A 23,103-nucleotide genomic window follows, 5' to 3' on the forward strand; every position below is an offset into this window, starting at 1 on the left:
TCCCGGGCCCTTTCATTCAGCTGCTATGTGGGAAAACCTCCTGGTTGGGCTTAATGGTCACCGGAGTATTCGTGGGAGGAAAGAGACGATGGGAAAACTAGTTCCTAAACCCAAACCAGTTGTTATTAGAGTGGCAAAAACACAGTGCTTATGTGCGGAATAGTTTACATTAAATTAAAAACCATAAGTTATCTCTGAGACACTCCATTTAGCACATCTGAGGTTAAATATGGTTCAAAGCAGCTCTTTCAATTAAATTGTTCTTCCCTGGCTCTAGTAAAGTATATTAAACATAATTTCCTGAAAAGTAACAGAGATCATTACTCCGTTTGCAAATTGATACCACGTTATTAAAAATAGGAAATATTTGCAGGGATAGTTCAGATCACTATTTTTTTAAAGGTATTATTTATTTATTCATGAGAGACACAGAGCGAGAGAGACAGAGGGAGAAGCGGGCTCCATGCAGGGAGCCCGACACGGGACTTGATCCCGGGTCCCCAGGATCACAACCTGGGCCGAAGGTGGCGCTAAACTGCTGAGCCACCCGGGCTGCCCAAAATCATTCTATTTTTGCAGAGAATCTAATATTGGCGGTGCAACTGAAGCCCAGATTTCTGGCCTCCTGGTCAAGGCGGGGGACGGGAGCGTGTCGAGGGAACGGGGCTGTGGAAACATCAGAGCAAGAGGGCTGGGCACGACAGGGAGTCCCCAGGCTAGTCCTGGGAGCCCAGGAAGGAACTTTCCCTGAGTCCCGTGTCTGTCCATTCTGCACCCCAATGTCCTCATAGCTGGAGACCTCCAGCCCTGCTAAGCTTCAAGCTGTTTATTCATGTTCGACTTTATGGGTTGTCATTCCACTCACATAAATGGACTTTATGGTCATAGCTGGCTTTTATCTTTACCCGTCCTATTGGAAAGGCCTGTAACATTTACAAATAGCAAGACTGGCTCTTACCTCTGCTCCCTGAGTCACTGTCACTGAATTATTTCAAGTTCATAAACCAGGCCCCTAAATGGCTTTCCCAAGGCTTGATGTGACTCAAGTGGTACAATATGGAGTTTGCAAGACTCGGTTGCATGGGCCCCGGGCCAGACTGCCATCCTCCAGTGATTTGGCCAGGGGAGGATCTGAAGGCCCGAGGAAAATGATTGAGTGGCAAAGCCAGCTGAAGGCTGTGCCCTTTGATCCCAAGTCCTTTGTAAGGGGCAGAGTCTCTGGGAGCCACGTGGGGCATTAGGCCAAAGCCACATCTGTACATGGTGGTAGCACGTGATGCCAGGCCTGCCACAGGGATGCATTTCATCCCAGGGAACTGCCCAGAGACATGAGAGGATTGCAGTTGTGTGGGAGTCATGGAGGCCTTGCTCAGACTGGGGAAACACACTGAGGGTGCCCTGGACCCGGTCCCATCATTTAGGCCAGATTGCAACGTTGCAAGGTAAATCTAGCACATGCCAGAATCATCACTCTGTGAGTGGTCTTCAGAACCACCTCATCCACCCCAGGAAATGCCTCTCCATCCTATAGTGTCATTGCCCCCTCTGGGCACCATGAGCATTTGCTCAAGGGCCCAGGGTCCAGCACAGGGTAGAAAATGCTGCTGGGCTTTTTGTGGCCAGCGATGGCGGAGGGGCCCTTGGGTCACGGTCACGCTGGCCTGTTCAACCACCTACGCAGCTCTGGGCAGCTCCCTTCCAGGCCCCTGTTGGCCTGCCTTTGACCTGGATAGCACACTTAGGTGTGACAAGGACAAACCAGCATAAAGAGACCAGCACTCCAGAAGTGATATTGCAGGGTGGGTGGGTAAGGGCATTAGAAGGCCCAAAAGATGCTTCCAAACTGCCCTCCAAAAGGGCAGGATCAGCTTGCACGCCGATGGTGACAGTTGCCATCTCCCCAAACTCCTGCCAATCACGGACCTCACTCAACTGAAAACATGTGCCACTCTGGTGAGTCAGAAAAGATACCTTAGGGTTGCTTTACTGTGCTATTTCCTGACTACTGGAGAGGTAGAGCAACTTTTCTTATGCATATTGAATTGCTCTTTGTATCCTTCACCCACTTTTCTATTGGGTTGTTGGTCTTTTCAGTCTAAAGTTGAGGCCCCTCTTCATGTAATTGGATTGCTAATACTTTGTCGTATACTTTGCAAATATGTGGTCCCAATTGGCTTCTCTTTTAACCTAGTTTATGGTTTATTTTTTTCCTCCAGCAATGCTCACTTTTTCTCCAGAGACACTCATTTATGTGCGAGAAACCAAGACAAGGATGCCCATTGCAGCACTGTTATTAATAGTGAGACTTTGGAAACACCCCTCTGTCCCTCAATAAGGGACTAGTTATTCCAACCACAACACATCCATACTAACTATTGGACTTACCAATCACAGAAAAAAGACAAATGAGGCCAATGAGTACATACTGATTTGGAACATTCTATAAAGCAAATTGCAGATGAATGTGTATGGGATGATACCACCACCATTTTAAATGATAAAATCCCAGCAGATTAAAAAACCTCAGCTGCCTATTTCTTTATATGCTATTTTCATCTGCACAGAACCATAAACGCATAGAAGTTGAGCTGCAAGGATCCATGGTACACAAATGCCAGTAGGGACTTTGGGGAGGGAACGGGAATCAGAGGTAAGTTTCTTAAGGACTTAGTTGTGTTATTTGTTTTATTATTAATTGTACTATTTTATCGGTGTCGTTTGAATATCTCATAATGAGATCATGTTAGGGGCTAAATGTTTGTGTTTCCCCAAATCCATATGTTGAAACTTTACCCTCAATGTGATAGTATTAGGAGGCAGAGCCTCTGGGAGGTGATTAGGTCATGAGAGTGGAGCCTTTATGAATGGGATTAGTGCCCTCCTAAGAACAGAGCTTGTTTTCACTCTATTTTTTCCACCTTGGGAGGATACAATAAGAGGTCAGCCGTCTGCACCCCTGGGGGCTTGCATCTGAACCTGACCATGTTGGCACCTTGATCTTAGACTTCCAGCCTCCAGAACTGAGTGGAGTAGTTTTCTCTTGTTCAGAAGCCGCCCAGTGTCTAGTACTTTGTTCTAGCAGCCTGAGCTAAGACAGACTGTACTTCTGTTTTGCATGAGTTCTTGAAAAAGGAAAGCTGGCATGTAACACAGGCTCCAGTAAATTCTGTGAGGCCTGCAAGAAGGCTGGGCCCCCTTTGGTCCACCTGTTCCATCTCCGTTGAACTCACGGAGGCAGCCCGGAGCCACGAGGAGAGAGGAAGAGAGGAGGAGGAAGTGGGGTGTACTGAGAATCTCCTGTGTGTCTGTCCTCATGTGAGCATTCGACTCAGAATCACCAGAGTTGAGTTTGATCGCTGACCTGGCCATTCACTACCCGTGGGACACTGGGGAGACATTGAACCACTTCACCTCTTTGGGCCTTAGGTTCTTCATCTGTAAAGGGGGTGTTAGCAGAACAGCCTCAGGGAGCCCACACACCTAGGTAAGAGAGAGAGTGTGAAAGGCTACAGATCCAAGGGGCTAGAACTGTTTTCTGATCATGCAGGTAACAGAGCAATAAGCTCCATAGCCGGTCCTTGAAGATACCTGTCGACAGTTCTCAGTGAAGGATGAAGCCTGGGCAAAAGCTGGGGGGTTTCTGAGGCTTTCCCCCATCTTCCCTGCCCGTGCCTTTGAACCTCTGACCCGTAAGAAGCCCTTGGTAACAGAGGTAAGGTGGGTGCTATCTGTGGCATGGCACTCACGGAGTTAAATCCGCAAAGGGTGCCAAGGAAGGTTCCAAGTGGAGAGGACCCTCCAGGGGAAAAATTAAGATGAGAAAAGCCATCTATTTGGGGCATGTCTTCCCTTTCTGAGACCATCTCCGAGGCGATTCGTCAGTGTCAAGGCTGGCGAGAAAGACCTGCAAAGATCAATTCCTCTGTGCAAGATAAATAGTTTTAAATAATTGTATATATGTAAGGGGCTTGCCTTTTCATAATTGAAGAGAACAGAGGGAGTCAAGAATGTCTCCGGGAGAATGTCTTCTGCTCCGTGGCACAGAGTCCGCAGCATCATGGGGATTGGTTAATAGTTGGCAAAAATCCAAGGAGCTTAATCAACCTCCAAAGTTTATTATGAATAACCCCCAGAGCTAATGGATCATCCTTAGCAAGCACATCATCCTGGTTATTTTCTCGTTTTTTATAAATTGATCTATAACTTTGAATCCTGGTCCTTGAGAGAGCCACAAGGGATATTAGAAATCAGTGAACCCAGTAGATTTTTTTTCTTATTTCTTTTTTTCATTTTTATGAAGCTCAAATGAAACTGTTTTTGTTGAAGTGGGGGCAGAGTCACACCTGCTCAGACCCCATTTCCCTGTCCCCTGCAGTGGCCCCGCTGTGGCCTCTAAGGCACATCGTTGGAAGACAAGGGCTCTAAAGAATATGGACACTATTAATCACCAAAGTCCCTCATTTTTCAGATGGGAAAACTGAGACCCAGAGGGAGGAAGTGACTTGGCCAGGTGAGTGTGATAGACATGGTTGGTCACTCACTCTGCAGCATTGCCCAGCTCCCTTTCTTGTGCTTGACAAGCCCGACTCACATTATAGGGGTTAAAAATGCTGGATTACTCACTTTTCCAACCTCTCTTCCAGCAGGGAATGGGTCCAGGAGCAAACAGCAGTGACCCTGTCACCACATTGAGGTTGGGAGGGCACAGGAAAAGGAGAGCCCCTGTGCCTTCTGAGCCATGCACCAGTCTGCACCTTACCTCCTACTGGATCTCTCGTCCTGGAGATTAGAAAGGTCTCAATTCTTAAAGCCACATGGCCTTGAGCAGATTCAATTCTTGCAGCTGAAGTAGCCTCTGTGTTGGAGCTAAATCTGAGCCAGAACCCCTGCCTTTCACCTTGGAGTCCCATTGGCCACTCTGCCGGCAGCAGACAGCTAAGGGTTCAAAAACCCAAATCTGTGGCTCACTTGCAGGGGAAGGTGTCCACATTTCGGCAGAATAGTGAAAGTGAGAACATGAACGAGTCACAGTGGAACTCTGGTCTTGAGTTGGCGAAGCCACACGCCCCAAATTCTTGAAAAGAAAACTTGCTCTGAGTAGCTCACAGCAGAGTGTGAAAGGCGAGGGAAGGGAGCGTAGCCACCCCCCCAGTGGAACCACTGATAGAGGGTTTATCCTGGGGTATCAGCTGGATGATACCTGGGCCAGTGTTTTTCACATTTTGTTGACTCAGAATCAAATAAAAGTTGGCTTGGGAACCCAAAGCGGTGTTGGGACCCCTCTCCATCCTTTACCAAGGCCGAGAATCTTCCCAGCACTCCGGGAGCATGATTTGAAGACAACTGATTTTGCTCATCCAAGTCTGCTCAGAGCCAAGGAAACTGAGACTAGTAGGTTCCCTCTTAGCTGGCTGCAGTGCAGACACCCTACTCAACCCCACTCAATCCCACTCAAAGTAGCCTGTGTGTTGGGGGAGGTGGGGCTGACTGGCTCATCTGGTAAAACTGGGACAGGTGGGGGCAGAGTTGGTCTCAGGGATGTCTGGATCCTTGGCATCAACAGTTTTCTCTTTCTCTCTCTCCCCATACCCATTGGCCCCTGAATGGCGGCTTTGTCAAAGCTTACTGCATTCTCTTTCGTGGTCAAGAATGAGGCTTCCTTTTTTTTTTAAAGAGTTATTTATTTATTTATTCATGAGAGACACAGAGAGAGGGAGAGAGAGAGAGAGAGAGAGAGAGAGAGAGAGAGAGAGAGCAGAGACAAAGGCAGAGGGAGAAGCAAGCTCCATGCAGGGAGCCCAAAGTGGAACTCGATCCCGGGACTCCAGGATCACCGCCCAGGCCGACGGCAGGCGCTAAACTGCTGAGCCACCCAGGGATCCCCAAGAATGAGGCTTCCATTGTCTTCAGGCTGGCCTCTCCAGGTTAGCCCAAGGACAGAATTCCAGATGCTCCTTTCTCCGTCCAGGATGAAGACTCCTGGGGATGTACTTGAATCCTACACCCGCAGCTGGGACCACTCTTGGCGTTATGGGACTGAGATGTCCGCTGGCCCAGCCTTCACCAAAAACTCCGTCTGGGACCGGGGAGTTGATACCAGAGAACTTGCAGGCACCACAGTCAGGACCCCTGGGGAATGGGGCATGTTCCTCAGGGGACAGGTCTGGACCTGTCCTAGGTTCCTTGATGCAGCAAGAGGAGTCAGCTTTGGAAGGTCCAGATGAGCCCTGGCTTGACCGTGGACTTCCATGTGATCTTGGCAGCCCTGGAATCTGGCTGGTTCTTGATGTCCCTGGGTATGAAACTGGGAGATCACTTCCCGTGGCACAGACTTTTGTGATCATCACATAAGATGAGGAGTTGAGAAATGCTTACTAGCTAAACCAAGGAGTTTCTCCAGCTACCGGTTAGATTTTGGAATGGAGTCTCCTGACACCCAATTTTCACGGTCTGGCCTCAATGCCAGGCCTCTGAATTCCTTTACTGGTTCCTTCCCTGAGGCCCTGAGGGACTGGGAGGGGGAGCACCCTGCTCAGACCTCTCCACTCCAGGTAAGCCCCTCAACTCAGGACCCTGACTGACAAGCCTTCTGGAAGCACTTCTTCCCTGGGACTTCAATGCTGATACCAAGCATCTTTATTTCTGGGGGCTGTGATTCTTATTTGGTTAAATAACACATTTAAAAAAAAATTGTTGTGATTCCATACTGAAGCTTCCCATATGGTTAATTGGAAGTGTTCTCACCAATATTGCAGGCTGTAAAAACTAATGAGATAAATGGAAAATTTATCAAGTGCCACAGTTAGAAATTAACTTATTGCTTGATGCCACGCTTATGACTAATGAAGTTAGAGGGGGCTCTTCCTACATAGAACAAAGCACTGGGCTCGGCCCGCCCTTGACACTGGCGGGGGGGGGGCAATCCTTCCACTTACCCTTCTCTTCTCTCTCCCCACCTCCCCTCTGTCAAATAGCAGATGAGTAGAGCAAATGACCAGCTAAGTCCTGATCCCCCAGACACAATATCTGCATTTAATTATGTATTATATCACCAATAATAATTATTGTTAGCATTTATCGATGCTCAGTGTCCGGTGCTTTGTATGCATCAGGTCGCCTGCTTCTCACACCAGAGCTCTAAGGGAGGTGGTATGATCACCCATAAATCACAGACGAGGAGACTGAGGCTCAGAGACGTGGGGTCACAACAGTTCGAAGTGGTGAAGCTCCATCCTGAGGTCTGATTCCTAAATCCATATGCACTCCACTTAGCAATTCATTCATTCATTCATTCATTCATTCATTCATTCAAATCAAATGGTCACTGAGACTCTAAGGAATCCCAGGCACTGCATTCTTCTAGAGTCACCAGGATGGGGCCAGGCAGTGAGGAAGGATACAGATGCCAATCCGGCTCCGACTACCACTTGCTGGCGGTGGGATTGGGCTGGACCTTCTAGCTGGTTCTCCTGATCCACTCTGCCCCACTATACTCTGCTCTGTGCCCTGGGGCGCTGGCCTGAATGGGCCACATTTGTAGGCTTTCTTGTGCTCTAGCTTCTGGTCAACCTGAGCCTATGGGAGGCACTGACCAGATGTGACATGGGACAAGAGTGGGAGAAGGTTCTTCGGGTTCTCCTTTCTGGCTGTGCTCCCCTCCTCCCACACACTGTAGACCAAAGCTGCTTTCCAGAGGCTTTCTGTCTACACCTACCCCGCTGTGGGTCCCAGAGGCTCTTACCCTTCTGTCCTTCAGGCCTATGGGTGGTCAGGTCTTCCTGCTGTCACCAGCCCGAGATACTGTACATCTCTTGTTGGTTCCCTTAAATCGTGCCCCCGTGTCTGTGAACTGCCCCTTCTAACTCTCCTGACATGGCCACTTTGGGTGGCATCTGCCCTGCTGGGGGATGGGACACAGTGATAGTGTGATTCAACTCAAGTGGTTGGCTCCGGTCAGTTTCCCCACCTGTAAACGGGGGATAATAAATTGCTATCGTGAGGATTCCAGAAACTAATTTACATAAAGTGCTCAGTACAACATTCAGCACATAGTAGATACTCAATGAATGCTAGCTCTTCTTATTAAAACAGGGTCTTGCCTTTTAGGGCAAAGGGCAGTGATTCTCAAACTTGAGTTTCCAACAGGATCACCTGAAGTGCTTGTTACACGTGCCAAGGCCAGGCCTACCCACAGGCCCAGGACACTCCTGCAGGTGACTGGGAGGCCCCCCGGGACAGGCTCCAACCACACCCACGGGGAGGACCACACAGGGGAAAGGAACAGGGAGTGGGTGTCTTCATCGTTGGGGTGGTGGCGAGTCTGGGAAGGCCTTCTGAGAAGTTGCCGTTGAACTGAGACCTACATGGACACACAGAATATGGATGCTCTGGGGCCAGGACAGGCTGGGATGTGATGGAGCAACTTGGTTTGGCCAGAAATTAGGGGCAGCAAGAAGTGGTGAGAGATGGGGCCCTTGTAGGCTGTGTCCTGTAGCTTCGACTTCACCTTTAGGGCACAGGAGTCCTTGCAGGGTTTTAACTGGAGAAGTGACCCAAAGTGGGGAGACCAGGGAAATATTTCTCCAAATTTGAGTCCCCCACCTTATTAAAAATGGTAGAATCCTGGAGGTGGGTAGGTGGTAGGGAGGGATCTGAACTTTTCTCAGAATCCGTGTGATTCTGGTACCCAGTAGAATTAGAAGCCCCCTGGCCTGGGAGCTTCCTGTAGTGATAAGAAAGGAAGATGCTTGGGCTCTTGCTGTGGAGGAGGCTTTGCTGGAGGGGAAGACCAGGGGAGCTGGCAAGTTCGGGTTTGGAGACAACAAGTTGATTCTATTGTATATTGATGATGTGTTCTTCACTTTCTGTCAGTTTTACTCCAAGGATTTAGCATGTCTTCCTTTCTCTCTTCAAAGGCTTCTTGCCACTACCACCACATCCCAGTCTGGTTCCTGGGAACAGGATCGCTCCTCTGACATCTTACAAGGTCCTCCTCTAGGGAAAATTGGAACCGAAGGTACTTTTTCCTTTGGATATCAGATCTTGGTTGGGTTCCAGTAGGTGGGGTGTTGCATGGATAGAGCATGGGATCTGGGGTCTGAGGGCCTGGGTTTGGATCTTGTCATACTCCTTGGGGGACTGTGGGCAAGTTGGTTCCACTCTGAGCCCTGGTCTCCTAATCTGAGAAATGAGGCCAGCTATGCTGGCCTCACTGAGATAATGCACACGCTCAACTTGTCAACTAGACAGACGGTGTCGACGGGAGACAATGATGTGATTTGAAAAGGGTCCAGGGGTGTAGACTCAGAAATGGGTCACTGAATTGGAGCTAGCCAGAGTAGAGGAGGAAGGAAGTCCTACCTCTCTGCTTTCATGTTGAGCTCCTAAGAACTTCTCCAAGAGGTTGGGCCCATACAGTGGGGTTTCTGCTCCAGAATGCATGACTCCTCTGTGGGCAGGGACCTACTGGCAACCAGGAGTGACAGGCTGGTGACTTCCTCAAGCAATTCAAGTAAGAGATCTGTTTTGGGTCCTCTTGAGCTCCCTCAGGTTGACCTTGCCACTGCCCTGTGCTGGCTCATGCGTTGTGTGCCCGCTATCCCCTCTCTAGTCCATCCTTCATATCTCCAGCACATTCTCCCCATGTCCACGCTGCACCTGACTCCACTGGACAACTGCTTGCTCTTCTTTCCTTTGTTTCTTTGTAACTCACCTTCTCCCACTCCCTTCTGTGGCAGCCATCCTCCATTCTGCTCTCTGCTATCACCCCCACAATTCAGGGCCCTTTGCATGTCGCCTGCATTCGGGACAGGTAGCAGCCCCCTTTGACCAACAAATACTGAACAACACTCCTCTCCTCCAAAACCTCCACGTGAGTCCCTGCTTCTCTCTGACCATGGCTTTCACCCAGAGAAAGAATGTATTGATTGCCAATGGCTGTGGTCACCATCACAAGGGGCCAGCCAGCCAAATCACTCCCCACCTCCCCACTCTTGCCTGTGCCTATGGAGCCCATGGTAGAGGTGCAGATGCAGATTTATAGGCCTCAAGATGCCATCCCCTTCTGGAGGCTCCTTGGGGGCAGAGCCTGTGACTGGGTCCTCAGAGGTCCAGGTACAGTGTCTGGCTCATCTGATGTTTCTTATGTGTTTCTTGAGTGAATGAAACCAGATGGAGCCATCATTCTCAATTTAGTGAGGATGTATTGAATGCATCCTGTGTGCCTATAAAAGAGAGTGAGACCCAATCCCTGACCCTGGGGAGCTAACAGCTTTGTGGCAGAGAGAAAACATGGAGATCAATCTACCAGTATGTCTGCATGCATGAACATGCTCCTGGTCCCCAATCCCTGACCCTGGGGAGCTAACGGCTTTGTGGCAGAGAGAAAACATGGAGATCAATCTACCAGTAATTCTGCATGCATGAACATGCTCCTGGTCTCTATCCGTCCCCAAAGACGTGGTTGTCATCACCTCCTTCCTGGACCACTGAAGCTGCTCAGGATTGATCTCCATGCCGTTAGCTCCCCTCCTCTCCGGTCTCTCCAGCACATCTGGCCAGACGAAGCTTCCAGATCGAAGTGCCATTCACTGCATGGCCCTGCCAAGCTTCCATGTCTCACCATTGTTTGTGAGGGAACTGCAAGCTGCCCACTTACGATGGCCCTTCCTTAAAGGCCCTTCCTGTCTGTCCAGCGTTTTTGTCCGGTCCACCTTCTACGCCTTCCTTAACAGCCACACTGGACACCCACCATTCTTGGATGTGAACGCCATTTCCACCCTTGGCCCTTTGCTTACAGGATCTTCCACCCAGAGCACCACCTCCGCATGTCTCCACCACGATACCCTCCCACTTTGAATCCCTCTTTCTCCAAGAAAACTCCTGATGATGCAAATGGGGAAGAACCTCTTCTACTTTAAAAATTTCATGGTCCAGGATTCTAAAACAACAATAGCCCCTAAACTTGGCCATCAGGCAGTGGGCAGACAGTCTCTTGTATTGCCTGTAGAGTCTAAATTGATATAATCATTCAGAAATCCAATTTGGCCTGTGATTCAGATTTTAGAATTCTCTCCATAAACCCAGTAAGTCCACTTGTAAGAGTCTATTTTATAGAAAGCACTGGAAATGCCATCAGAGACTCCTACATAAGAAGATGTGCTGCAGTGTTACTTGTATGTTCCCTAAATGGAAACGGTGCACATTCTCGACTCTCGATGTTCATCGAGAGTGTCGTGGCCCAATATATCACAGCGTGTCCCTGTGATGAAATATGCAATTGCATACAAATTGTGTTTCCAAAGAGTACCCAATGGCACGGGAACCTGCTTGTGGTATAATATCCGAACAGCGTAGGCAATTTATAAAACAAGTTATTTTATATAGGCACAAAGGCGGGAGGGAAATAGGTTAAAAGGTGGGCAGTGATTATCTCTAGTCGGTAGTTTACAGATTATTTAAGATTTCTCCTGCATGATCTCTATTTTTTCTAGCTTTCTATTCATATTGCCTTTCTGATTGAGATTAAACTGCTTTCTCTTCAAAAGAAAGCACAGAGCTCTGCATATCTCTTATGGAGAAATTCTCCTGCCATGATTTACAATTTGGGGGGATACAATTTGTCTCCATTTTATCAGGTAATAAACCCCTCAAGGACATAGACTGTCTTTTAGCTCACTTTTGGGGGCCCTAAAAGCTTAGTCCATCTTTGGAGATAGTGTAGGGCCTTTGTTAACTAGTTAAAGGAATTGGATTAGCTTTCTTTGAAATCAGCTCTAGGGCTGGGCGGTGGGATCCTTGTGCCTCAGAAGGACCCAGGCAGGGGATGCCCGACACAGGGGGCTGCCTCACAGAGCACAGGTGGTCAGTGAGGGGCAAGCAGCCCTTGGCAGGCACTCAATCCTGGTCATTCCTTTTGCTCATCTGGAAATGGTTCCATAAATTGAATGGTTGATTGCTCTACAAAATCTTTTTTTTCTTTAAGAACTTAACTCTTGCTTTTGCTTAACTATCGATTTTCATTTCTTGCTGATTTTTTGGGTCTATTTATAGATTCTGCTCTGGAGATTACACTTCTCCTTTTTTTTTTTTTTTTTTGTAAAACCCTCAAACCATCTCCCTTCTTCCCCATCTCTTTCATTTTTATATTTCTGCTAACCTGATGAGGACGGCTTTATCGTCTCAGAATCTGATGAAGTTTGAAATTGAACATGCATAGGCAATCCTCACTTTTATGATTAAGCCTTTTAAATAAATTTGCTATTAGGAAAATTAAGATCCCCACGGACTTGAATAGTTCTCTGCCCTTTGCTCTCTTCTTGGCTCTGTACTCATGAGACAAATTCTTCATTTCAATTCACGGTTCTGAATCCTGGGCACAGTCATTTCCTTTTGCTCATTCTTCTAAATTCTGATGGGAGTGAGCCACCTCTCTGCCCCACCTACTGCTGCCTCTCCCTGGCAAAGGACCTTACACCTTATTAATTCCAGAGGCAAAAAAAAAAAAAAAAATCCACTGATTTCTGGGTATGTGGTCCTCCTCCAGGGTGGAGAAAGAAGCCTACCCTGCCTCTGGGGAGGTGAAAACTTGTATTCTGAGTGTTAAGGTTGGGGACACATGGTAGATGGCTGTCCCTTCTGTGAGATGATAGGAGACTCTCTGTTCCCAACTGTAACCACACAGGGTTGTTGCTCCATTAGATCCTTCATGGATTCACGGATTCATTCATTCGGTCAATGTTTATGGAGCACTTAGTAGGTGCCAGGTGCTGCTATAGGCTCTTTGAAAAGTGATGAGCAAAGCGAAGCCGGCTCCTGCCCTCATGGAAAGCACAGTCCCATGAGGGGTGACAGGAATGGGGGCATTTATAAAAAAACACACAAGTGATATTTTAAACTGTGGTAAGTACTTCCACCAGGGCCTGGGCTCCGAATTTAGCTCTGGGAGTGAGTGGGTCCCTCATCATCGTGCCTCTGCAACCTCCTTCATAAAATGGGGACAACGCCAGCTGCTTTCTGAGGCACTCGGGGTGCCAAGGATGGGAAAGGAGGCACACACAAAACGGAGGCATTTTCATGAAGTCTTTGCCCTTTCCAGCCCCTCCCACCGCACTTGGAGACATCTGTGTTCCTGGCTGGGATCCTTCTGCGTGGGCTGCGAGCAGGCTGAGATGGCCCGGGCGTGGAGCCCCGGCTCGGCGGGACAGTGGCAGGGGACCTGTCTGGTTGAGGCAGAGCTGAGCCACCCTGCAACCAGGAGTCAGAGCCAGGAAGAACAGCCGGCCTGCGGGAGCCCACCCCTCCCAGCTGCCTCTGGAGCCCTCAGAGTCTCCAGGGTCACCTACCTGAGGCTCCCCCATCTCCCAGCCTCTTGGAGGGTCCTAAACCTCAGGCCAGAGACCGGAGTGAGGGAGGTGACAGAGCGTCTGCATCCCCGCTCAAGGCCACGCAGCCATCAGAGCTAGATCTAAGATTAGATTGGGTAGGTTTCTGGCCTCCAGATACACAGCGAAGCCCCAAACTCATGCTGTGTCTTGGCAAAGCTCCTTCACGTTCCTCTAACTCAGACCCGCCCTAGTTTGTCTCTGGAAATATTGTAGCTGTCATAATCATTGTTCTAATAAAACACTCATCTGACGATCTATTAGTAAGGCATATTGTTGACAGGAAATGTGCATTTGCCATATTTCCCATTATATTGTCTATTTCCTGCCTCATTTTTCTTGGGAGGGCAGGAGTCACTGGAGATAATAGCATATTGACAGAGAAAGCAAGGGAAAGAGATGGTTGAAAGTGGGAGAGCTTAGCTCTGTCCGCCTGCAGAGGTTTCCAGCAGGAAATCCACACTCATTTCCTGTCCTCTTGCTAAAATGGCATCTGCCCCTTCCTACTCCTTCTCCCATTAAACAAATTGTCTCCTGGCCCTGAGAGGCTGACTCCCTGGTCATAGGATGGAGGCCCGGCCGGGTGTTTCTGGGGGCTGCAGTGGCAGGGAGGGGGGAGAGCTTCTGTAAGAATCCAGAAGAGACTATGAAATGAGCTGTTTCCCTTGTACCACAATCAACGAGACCTAATGGAGGCTGGTGGAATGGGAAGGTAGAAAGAACCCTGTTTTCTAGAAGCTTCTTGCCCACAATCTGCTGTCTCGATATCAAATAGCGAATTGTGAATCACCAGGAAAAAAACAACACTCACTGGTTGTGCAAAGGGCAGTGGTGTGCGGGGAAAATATTGGTCAGTGGCCCCTTTCAGAGCGCCCACAGGGGTGGGTGGGAACGGTCCCGGGGGTGATTGATGGTCCCTCGGCAGCCCTGGCCTGCACTTGGGAAGCTCTGGTTTTGCAGATCCCCAGGCCCTGCGGGTTGTGGGTCCCCGGGAGGGTGACGGACCAGGGTGGCGGGCTGAGTGCCCTCAGCAGCAGGAGGAGGGACAGGAGGGCCCGGAGACCTCCCCAGGGTTCACTGCTTCTGCCCGGGAAGGCGAGCAGGTGCAGCCCTGGCTGGGAATAGGGGGTGAGGGCAGGTGGGAGTGATCCAGGGTGACTCCCAGTGATCACTCCCAGTGATCCAGAGTTGCCGGGGCTGGCCCGGCTTTAGCCTGGAAACCCCTCAGTCAGTCCCAGGAAGAGTGGGGGTGGTGGTGGTGGTGGGTGCGGGTGGGTGGGGGTGGGGGCAGGGTGACCCCACACATGTGAATATTAAGTCATTGTGATGCTTCCTAAGTCCAAGTTCTCCGAGCTGGTTCCCCAGGGTGAGAAACAGGATTGGGAAGTTATGGAAACTCCATCTGAATAGGCGCTGGGCAAACGGGGGAGCCCAAGGGCTTGGGGCAGGCGGGGCACAGGCTGCCTAAGGGTCTCCGCTGGCAGGTGCAGGTGCGGGTGCGGGTGCAGCTGGGGCGGCTCACATTCCTGCGAGGACAGTGTCCCCTGTGTGTCCCCGCATCCTTGCAGTCCAGGACACAGTCAGCTCCAGTACGGGGGGGGGGGGGGGGGGGGGGCCGCCAGCAGGTGTGTCCTCGGGCATCCCTGGGAAGTGAGGGTGTGGGGACAGGCACAGCCCCCGGGGACCCTGCCTTCTCTGCTCCCCCTTCCTCCCCGCCCCCCTTGGTCCCTCCTCCGAGTCCCTGTGAAGCATTTTCCTGCGGAATTTTAATCATTCCCCCGCCCTGGGAGCCCAGGAGGCCCCACCCTGGGAGCCCAGGAGGCCTGCCAGGAGGCAGGGACAGGCCTTCCAGTGGCGCACAGGCACTTCTCTCCCCTCCCAGGAAATTTTGAGTCCTGGATTAGGAAGGTTGTTTGATGGATGCTGTGTTACAATGTTTATCTGTATATTGATCTGGCTTCTCAAGGCTCAACTTGAAGGTAGAAATCTTGCTTTTAAGGAATGCCACAAACTTGAAGACTCTGAGGGCAACTGAGAAATAAACTGAGGTAGAGAAACACTTCAGAGAGCCTGCAGTGTCCTGGGTGCTGGGCCAGGGCTGGGGACCCTGGGTGAGAGGGATGCTTGGCCCCTCTGCCCCAGAACGTGTGACAGGTGCACATCTGAAGCCATCCTGGGGACTCTCGAGCAAGCTGCTTGCTGTTTCTGGAATGCTCCGAGGTACATGCGTGCTGAGGCCTCAGCAGGAAGCCTTCCCAGGCAGGAAGGCTGACCTGGGTCCCCTGCTGCGAGCTTCCAGCCCTTAACCAGTGTTTGCTTCTTTCAGACCAGGCAGCACAGCCTGTGCTCTGTCACTGACCTGGCCTTGCCCTCCCCCAGCTGTGAAGGTGGGGACCATCTCTGTCTCGATCACTGTTGTGTCTCCAGAATTTAGCACGGTGCGGGGCAGGTAGTAGGCACTTAATGCATACAATAATTACCGCTCTAAAGAGAGCTTTAATTGTGCTCCCACACTCTCTGGCAAGCGCTTTACGTATACTATTGAATTTATATTCACATTAACCCCAGAAGTTCAATACTTTATTTTAGTTTAAATTAATTTTAAAGTAAAAATAAAAATAAAAGATAAAAATTAAAAAAATAAGTTTAATTAAAAATTATTTATTTGAGAGAGAGAGAGTGTGCGTGCATGGGAGCTGGGGCAGAGGGGGAGGGAGAAGGAGGAAGCAGATTCTGCTGAGCAAGATGCTCAACTTGGGGTTGGGGAGCTGGATCCCAGGACCCTGAGATCATGACCTGAGCTGAAATCAAGAATCTGACACTCAACCGACCGACTGAGCCACCTAGGCGCCCCAAGAAGTCCAAGACTTTAAAAATGATTATGGTAAAATACACATAACATAAAATTTAGCATTTCAACCCTGAGTGCATAGTCCAATGGCATTAAACATGCTCACATCGTTGTGCAGCCATCACCACCATCCATGTCCAGAACTTTCTTCATCTTCCCAAACAAAAACTGTACTCACTAAATAGTAACTCTCCGTTTCACCAGAAACGGAGAGTTGAAGTGGACTCCTCCAGGGACCCTACATAAGTGGAATTGTACAATATTGTTTTTCTGTGTGTGGCTTATCTCACTTAGCATAAATGTCCTCAAGGTTTATCCACAATGTAGTATGCTTCAGAATTTCATTTTTATGGCTGCATAATATTCCACCATATGAAAATATATGTTTTGTTTATTCCTTTACTTGTTCTTTTTTTTTAAATTATTTTTAAAAGATTTATTTATTTATTCATGTTAGATATATATAGAGAAAGAGAGAGGCAGAGACACAGGAAGAGGGATAAGCAGGCTCCATGCCGGGAGCCCAATGCGGAACTCGATCCCGGGACTCCAGGATTGCGCCCTGGGCCAAAGGCAGGCGCCAAACCGCTGAGCTACCCCAGGGATCCCCTTGAAATTATTTTTAAGTAATCTACAGCCAACATGGCCTCAAACCTACAACCCTGAGATCAAGAGTTGCACACTCCACCAACTGAGCCATCTAGGCATCCCATATCCGTTTACCTGTTAATGGATACTAAAGGGTCAGGATTTTTTAAATCTTCCTTTTACAATAAAGGATATGGTGGCTGAGAGAAAGTAAGCAATTTCCCCTAGCTACTCCAAGTCACAAACTGGTCAGTGGCAGAAACAAGTCTTAACTCCCTGCCTATTGGAGGCTGCTATGCCATGGTTCCTCCCAGTTACCAAATGAATGAATAAGACCCCTTGAAAGGTCCTAAATTATATTAGTGAGGGTAACACTAGCTGCTGTCGCAAACAGACCTCTAAATTTCATTTGGCTTAGCAGTGAGGTGCCAGTTCACTTCTCATTTATGTAAAGGACAATGTGAGTGGCCTAAGGTTGTTTGCAGCCATTTCTTCATGGGGTGATCCAGGGGCTCAGGATGTTGTAATTCCACTATCCTCTAGAGCCTGGGAATTCTCTGTCTCCAGACATTGGAAGGAGAGAGAGAGACTGTGAAAGAGGCACACCTGCTTCTAAAACACTGTGGCCTGGAAGTGACCCCCCCGCCCTGATATTTCCACTCACATTTCATCAGTTGAAACCAGTCCTGTGGTTATGCCTGAGGTGAGGGAGTCAGGAAATGTGGTTCCCAACTGGACAGCTGTTCCCAGAAACCTCTCTGCTTTCGTTCTTTCTTTTTTTTTTTTAAGATTTTATTTGATTGGGATCCCTGGGTGGCGCAGCGGTTTGGCGCCTGCCTTTGGCCCGGGGCGCGATCCTGGAGACCCTGGATCGAATCCCACATCGGGCTCCCAGTGCATGGAGCCTGCTTCTCCCTCTGCCTGTGTCTCTGCCTCGCTCTCTCTCTCTGTGACTATCATAAATAAATAAAAAATTAAAAAAAAAGTTTAAACTGTTTAAAAAAAAGATTTTATTTGATTGATTGATAAATTATTTTATTGATTCATGAGAGACATGGAGAGAGAGGCAGAGACATAGGCAGAGAGAGAAGCAGGCTCCCTGTGGGGAGCCCGATGGGGGACTAGGTCCCAGGACCCTGGGATCACACCTGAGCCAAAGGCAGACGCTCAACCACTGAGCCACCCAGGTGTCCCCTTCTCTGCTTTCTGTAAGGGGGTGGGAGGAGCATGAACTTTTTGTTGTGAATCTGTCACCAACGAATGTTATAAAATTTCGAGAGAGTGATGCACAGAGAAAGCTAGAACCCTTGTGTTCCCGAGACCAAGGCACCAGGGTGAGCAGAAACATAATTTGGATGCAGCTGTGTCTCCGATGGTTAATCTCACTTTTCAGTTCCCCCAATGTCATGGGTTATCCCGAAGGTTATTTCGTGCACCCGCCTCAGCGTGGAAGCACATTTCCATAGACAGCAGATAAAGATCTCTTAACCTTGTATTTTCCCGTATATCGTCATAAATAGCTTATGCAATGCCATTTCAGTGAGTCTGACAGTTTCTACAATGAGATCTGGGTGCAGCAGCATATCCTCTTGTTATATATAAAAAAGAGTGACAGCATTCATCGTTTACGGTGACATCAATGAAGTCTGCTTGTAGAGGTTCCCAATCCATCCATTCATAATACCTTTTATGACTTCAGGCTTTTAAACACGGTGCTCTGGTCTATTTTTCAAATGCACTACCATTATCAGCTCAGGGAGCCATTCTTCAATATTTCATTTTCCTAAGAATATCTGGAATATCTTAATTTTTATGAGGTTTCTCCGTGGGGCAAGCTGTCAGGTATGACTTTAATGTGAAAACGGGGGCGGGGTGGGGGGATGTCTGCTGCTGGATCATCCTCTCTTGTGATGTCTGAGGACGTGTTTCCCATTTTTTCCTCCCTGGCGCACTCCCCAGATAAAGAGCCATGAGAGGTGTGGCTCCCGAGCCCAGCTGTCCACTCTTTGTGGGAAGTTAGGGTGAGAAAGGCAGCAGTGAGAACACAGATTGGGTCATATTGTGGGCCAGCCCTGACCCCGAGCGGAGCAGCTCTTTACAATTCCTTTCAGGGCAAAGCAGAAGAGTTCTGTGTCATCAAGGGTTCAAGGCGATGGAACCTCCTCTCTGCTCCCTGGGGGATCTGACTGTGATTAGAGGAGCCCTCTTGGTCCCCAAGGAAGTGACCACTTGCATACTTGAAGCATTACAAGTGGCATTGCTTCCCAGCGTTTTGTCACTGTCCCGGTGCCGCTGAGTCTGCTTTTGTCACCGGTTCCTGATTTCTTCCTGCCAGCAGAGCTTCTACTAGGGTTTGGCAAGATCAACGTCACAGCTAGCCCTGGCATATCGGGAACAATCTCCTTCCATCGGTGGATCCCTCCGACAGGCTGGGGGCCAGGGGGACAATTCTGGAAGTGACTTGGGTAGGAAAAGTGATGACGGATATTGATTTAGGGAAGGAAGGCGGTGGGCAGCGTGAGCCCGCCCACAGCCAGCGATCCAGGGCACATCACAAACATGCCAGACACTCCAAGGATGAGCACATTTGACCTAATTTAGTAACAACAAATCCTTTTCCTCACGTGCACTTCTCTAATTACAAACGAGGTGCTGGTAGGCTCAGCGAGGGAAAATAAAATTGATTCTCTCCACATAGTATTGGATGATAAATGTGTTCAAGAACGGGCTTCAAAGGCCTGCTTGCTGATTAGAAAAGGCAAAATAACTGTGATATAGTGAGCAATAGATGGGAGAGATCGAGGCAGGATCGGCCTCCTTGCAGAAATGTCACAGGTCTGATCTGTTCAAGATCATTACATTTAGATGTCTGTATGTTTTATGTCCACCCTTCGGTCCGTGGGGTTGTTGCTGGGATCCCCAAATCAACTCTGCTCCACTGCTTCTGGCTTTCTCTTTGTTTAAAGCCTGTTGGGGAGCCCCTCTGTTTTCTGAATGGCAATGACAGTGGCCCTTTCATTTGTCCCCTGGTGCCTACTGTGACCCTCGGCACAGAGGAGGCGGGCTGGGTCTGTCTGCCCGTGCTGTGGTTGGGAAGGTGGGTCTTGATGTCATGGGTTTGCGTTCGGGCTGCAGCCCATACAGACTGTAACTTTTGGGAAATCACTTAGCCTCTCAGAGTCCATTTTATTATTTTTGGAGTGAGTTTCAGTAGTAGGTTTGTAGCCTGCAGGATGTTCTATGCAATGAATAGGATACAGCATTGAGTTTGACCTATAGAAAATTGCTGGTATTTACCTATCTTTTAAACTTAATAAACAGCAATTTCACGTAGTTCCACCTAATATATATTAGGTATTTATTCCCGCATTGTAAATTACCCCCAAATTTAGCAACTGAGAGCAACAAACATTTATGAACTCACAGTTTCTGTGAGTCGGGGATCCAGGTGTGGCTGAGCTAAACTGATGTCAAGGCTGCGGTTTCATCTGAGGACTCGATTGAGGGGGGCCCAAGCTGTGCTGCAACATCGCTATGCACTCATCCATAGCTGTTGGCAGGAGCTGATGGAATGAAGGCCCAATTCCTTGCTGGCTGTTGGCTGGAGGCTGCCTCGGGTTCCCCACTGTGTAGACTTCTCTACAGGGCTGCCTCTGGACACAGGAGCTGTTGCTCTAGAGTGAGCAATCTGCAAGAAAGCCCAAGATGGAAGCCACAGTCTTTTGATGACCTAATATTGGAGGTGATGTTTCATCTCCCCTGCCGTGTCCTACTTGTTAGAAGCAAGCATTCAAGTCCAGCCTACACTCAAGGGGAGGGAATTACTACCTAAGGGTGTGAAAACCAGGAGGTGGGGGGACATCGGGGTCCATCTTAGGAGCTTCCCTCTATAACATGTTGCAGCCAGCACAGAGTCTAGCACACAGACCTCAAGAAATAGTTAAGAGAAGGGGTGTCTGGGTGCTTCAGTCAGTTGAGCATCTGGCTTTTAATAGGCTCAGGTCATGATCTCGGGGGCCTCAGATCGAGCCCCACATCGGACTCCCTGCTCAGCAGGGAGTCTGTTTGGGATTCTTTCCCTCTGTCCGTTCCTCAGCTCACATGCATGCTCTTTCTATCTCTCTAATGAATAAACAAATCTTAGAGAAAGAAAATGGTAAAGAGAATTAATGAAGGGGAAGAGAAATATCACTAGCTATGTTTCCATTTGCATCTTAGTTTAATTGGAATATAATTTTTTTTTTGTCTTGTGAAATGAGATGGATAGAAAAATCTGGAATTAAATGCCCAGCGGCAACAGCCCCAGAGAATCCTTTCTTGCAGAATCCCTTTGGCCTGCTCCACCTTGTAACCTGGGATCTTGTCGTCAGTAGATTCTGATGGTTTGGCTTTAGCACATTGAGCACATCCCATGTACCAGGCCCTTTTCTAGAACAAGATCTCTTGTAGGCTCACAACAGTGGTAGGAAGTGAGCTGTTTTCTTCCCTTTTACAGGTGAGGCTCAGAAAAATGAAGTAAATTGCCCAAGGTCACCCAGACTGAGGTTGCCAACCCAAGACTGTCCGAGATGTGCAGGGAGGGCAGACCTTCCTGCAGACTTTCAGCCGTGGTGACACTGAAGAAATCATTGGAGTGTTGTATTGGCACCTGGACTATGCCCTCCTGGAAGGATCCTTTTTTCCTGGCCACGTAAATTTGAGTTATCTTGTTGCTAAGATCTCAATCATGACCAACTTAATTTCTCTCTAAAAGTGCAGGCCAGCTGGAGCCCTGTACAGAGTGGAGGTGCGAGATGCTCATGGAAGCCATGGGACATCAGGGAAGAGAGGACAGGGCTGGCAGCTGGAGGATCCAGGCTGGAATCTCAACTTTTTCTTACCATCTGGGTTACCTGGACAGGCCTCTAGATAACCTGCGTTTTCTGACTTTGTCTTGCCTCGTTTCTCTAAAGGCAGCAATCATACCCATTCTAAGGGATACTGATGGGTGTCATTGCCTGTGTGGACCACTGCGGATGGCGGCAGCCTCCTGGAGACTAGAAGTTTGATTACACACCCAAGGAGGGGTCTGGCTCTGATTAGTCATGCCTGCTGCCGGTGAGGGAGGGCAGGGTGGAGTATGCACCCCTGTGCTTCTGTGAAGGCTTCCTGTGGAGGTTTAAATGTGATGATGCGTGTGAAGCTTCCTTATACCTAGTTCGTACTCGATAAACATCTCTTATTTTTCTCTCGGTTCATTCTGATACAGTTGATGGTCAAGCTACACCTCAGCTGGGAAGGCCTGACCAGCTCATAGTAGATGCTCAGTAAGGATCCCTGGAGTGCTGACAGCTGAAGCAGAGGTAGACGCAGCTCCTTCTGAGCCCACACTGATGCTCCTCACTGATCCCTGGACCCACAGAGCTGACAGGGGCAAGCCGTCCAGGACTCCAGGGCTGCCCAAGCAAAGAGCCGGGAAAGGCATCAAAACAGCAAAGGTATTAACTTGGTGTATTTACACCCCAAGTGCTTTGCTGTCATCAGGAGCAGCCCCTTCATGAGATATAAGTAATTTGTGCAGGCTGATCCCAGTTTTCTCATTAATATGCAAATGAGGCATGCCAGTTGTTAGGTTAGAAGAAAGCTGTCATGTTTATTGTGACAGATTTAATGGATGTGTTTGGATTGTGCATTCAATGTGTTTTCAAGAGCATGTCTTATCTTTGTTTAGGCAGTAAATCAAAAATGTAAACAACAATTCATTAGCATCTGTCAGAAGCTCAAAGCCACATTGTTTCATTTGACAATCTTCCCAGAGGTGGGGGAAAAAAAACCCTATATCTGACTTATTGAAGATTAGTTAGAAATTGCGCTGGCTTTATCCCTCTTTTTGCTCAGCAACATGTCCACAGTAATAGGAGAACAGCAGCTCTGCTCAGAGAGCAGGCGGGTCATGGGGACGCAGGCCGGGATCAGACAGCTTGTCCCCAGGGCACCTGGCGCGGGCGGGAAAGCTCGGGCCTCGGCTCACTCCGAGGCCACTGGGGTTTCTGGGGAAGGGTCCTGGTGAAAACAAGATCCCTTGCAGGTACGTTGCCCCGTTCCAACAACACGTCTGAAGTAGCCACAGTAGAAGAAAACAGGGAAACATAGACACAGATTAAAAAATAAAAGAAATGGAACTAGGGACCACAGAGACTACAAGCAGAAGCGTGTGTAAGGTGAAGAGGGGGGGAGACCTAACTGCAAGCCTCATTCTGCCGCCTACTGTTACTTTGTGCCACTGAGTTAGCACTGAGCTTC

Source organism: Nyctereutes procyonoides, unplaced genomic scaffold (assembly GCF_905146905.1).
Source record: "Nyctereutes procyonoides isolate TBG_1078 unplaced genomic scaffold, NYPRO_anot_genome, whole genome shotgun sequence".
Lineage (NCBI taxonomy): Eukaryota > Metazoa > Chordata > Mammalia > Carnivora > Canidae > Nyctereutes > Nyctereutes procyonoides.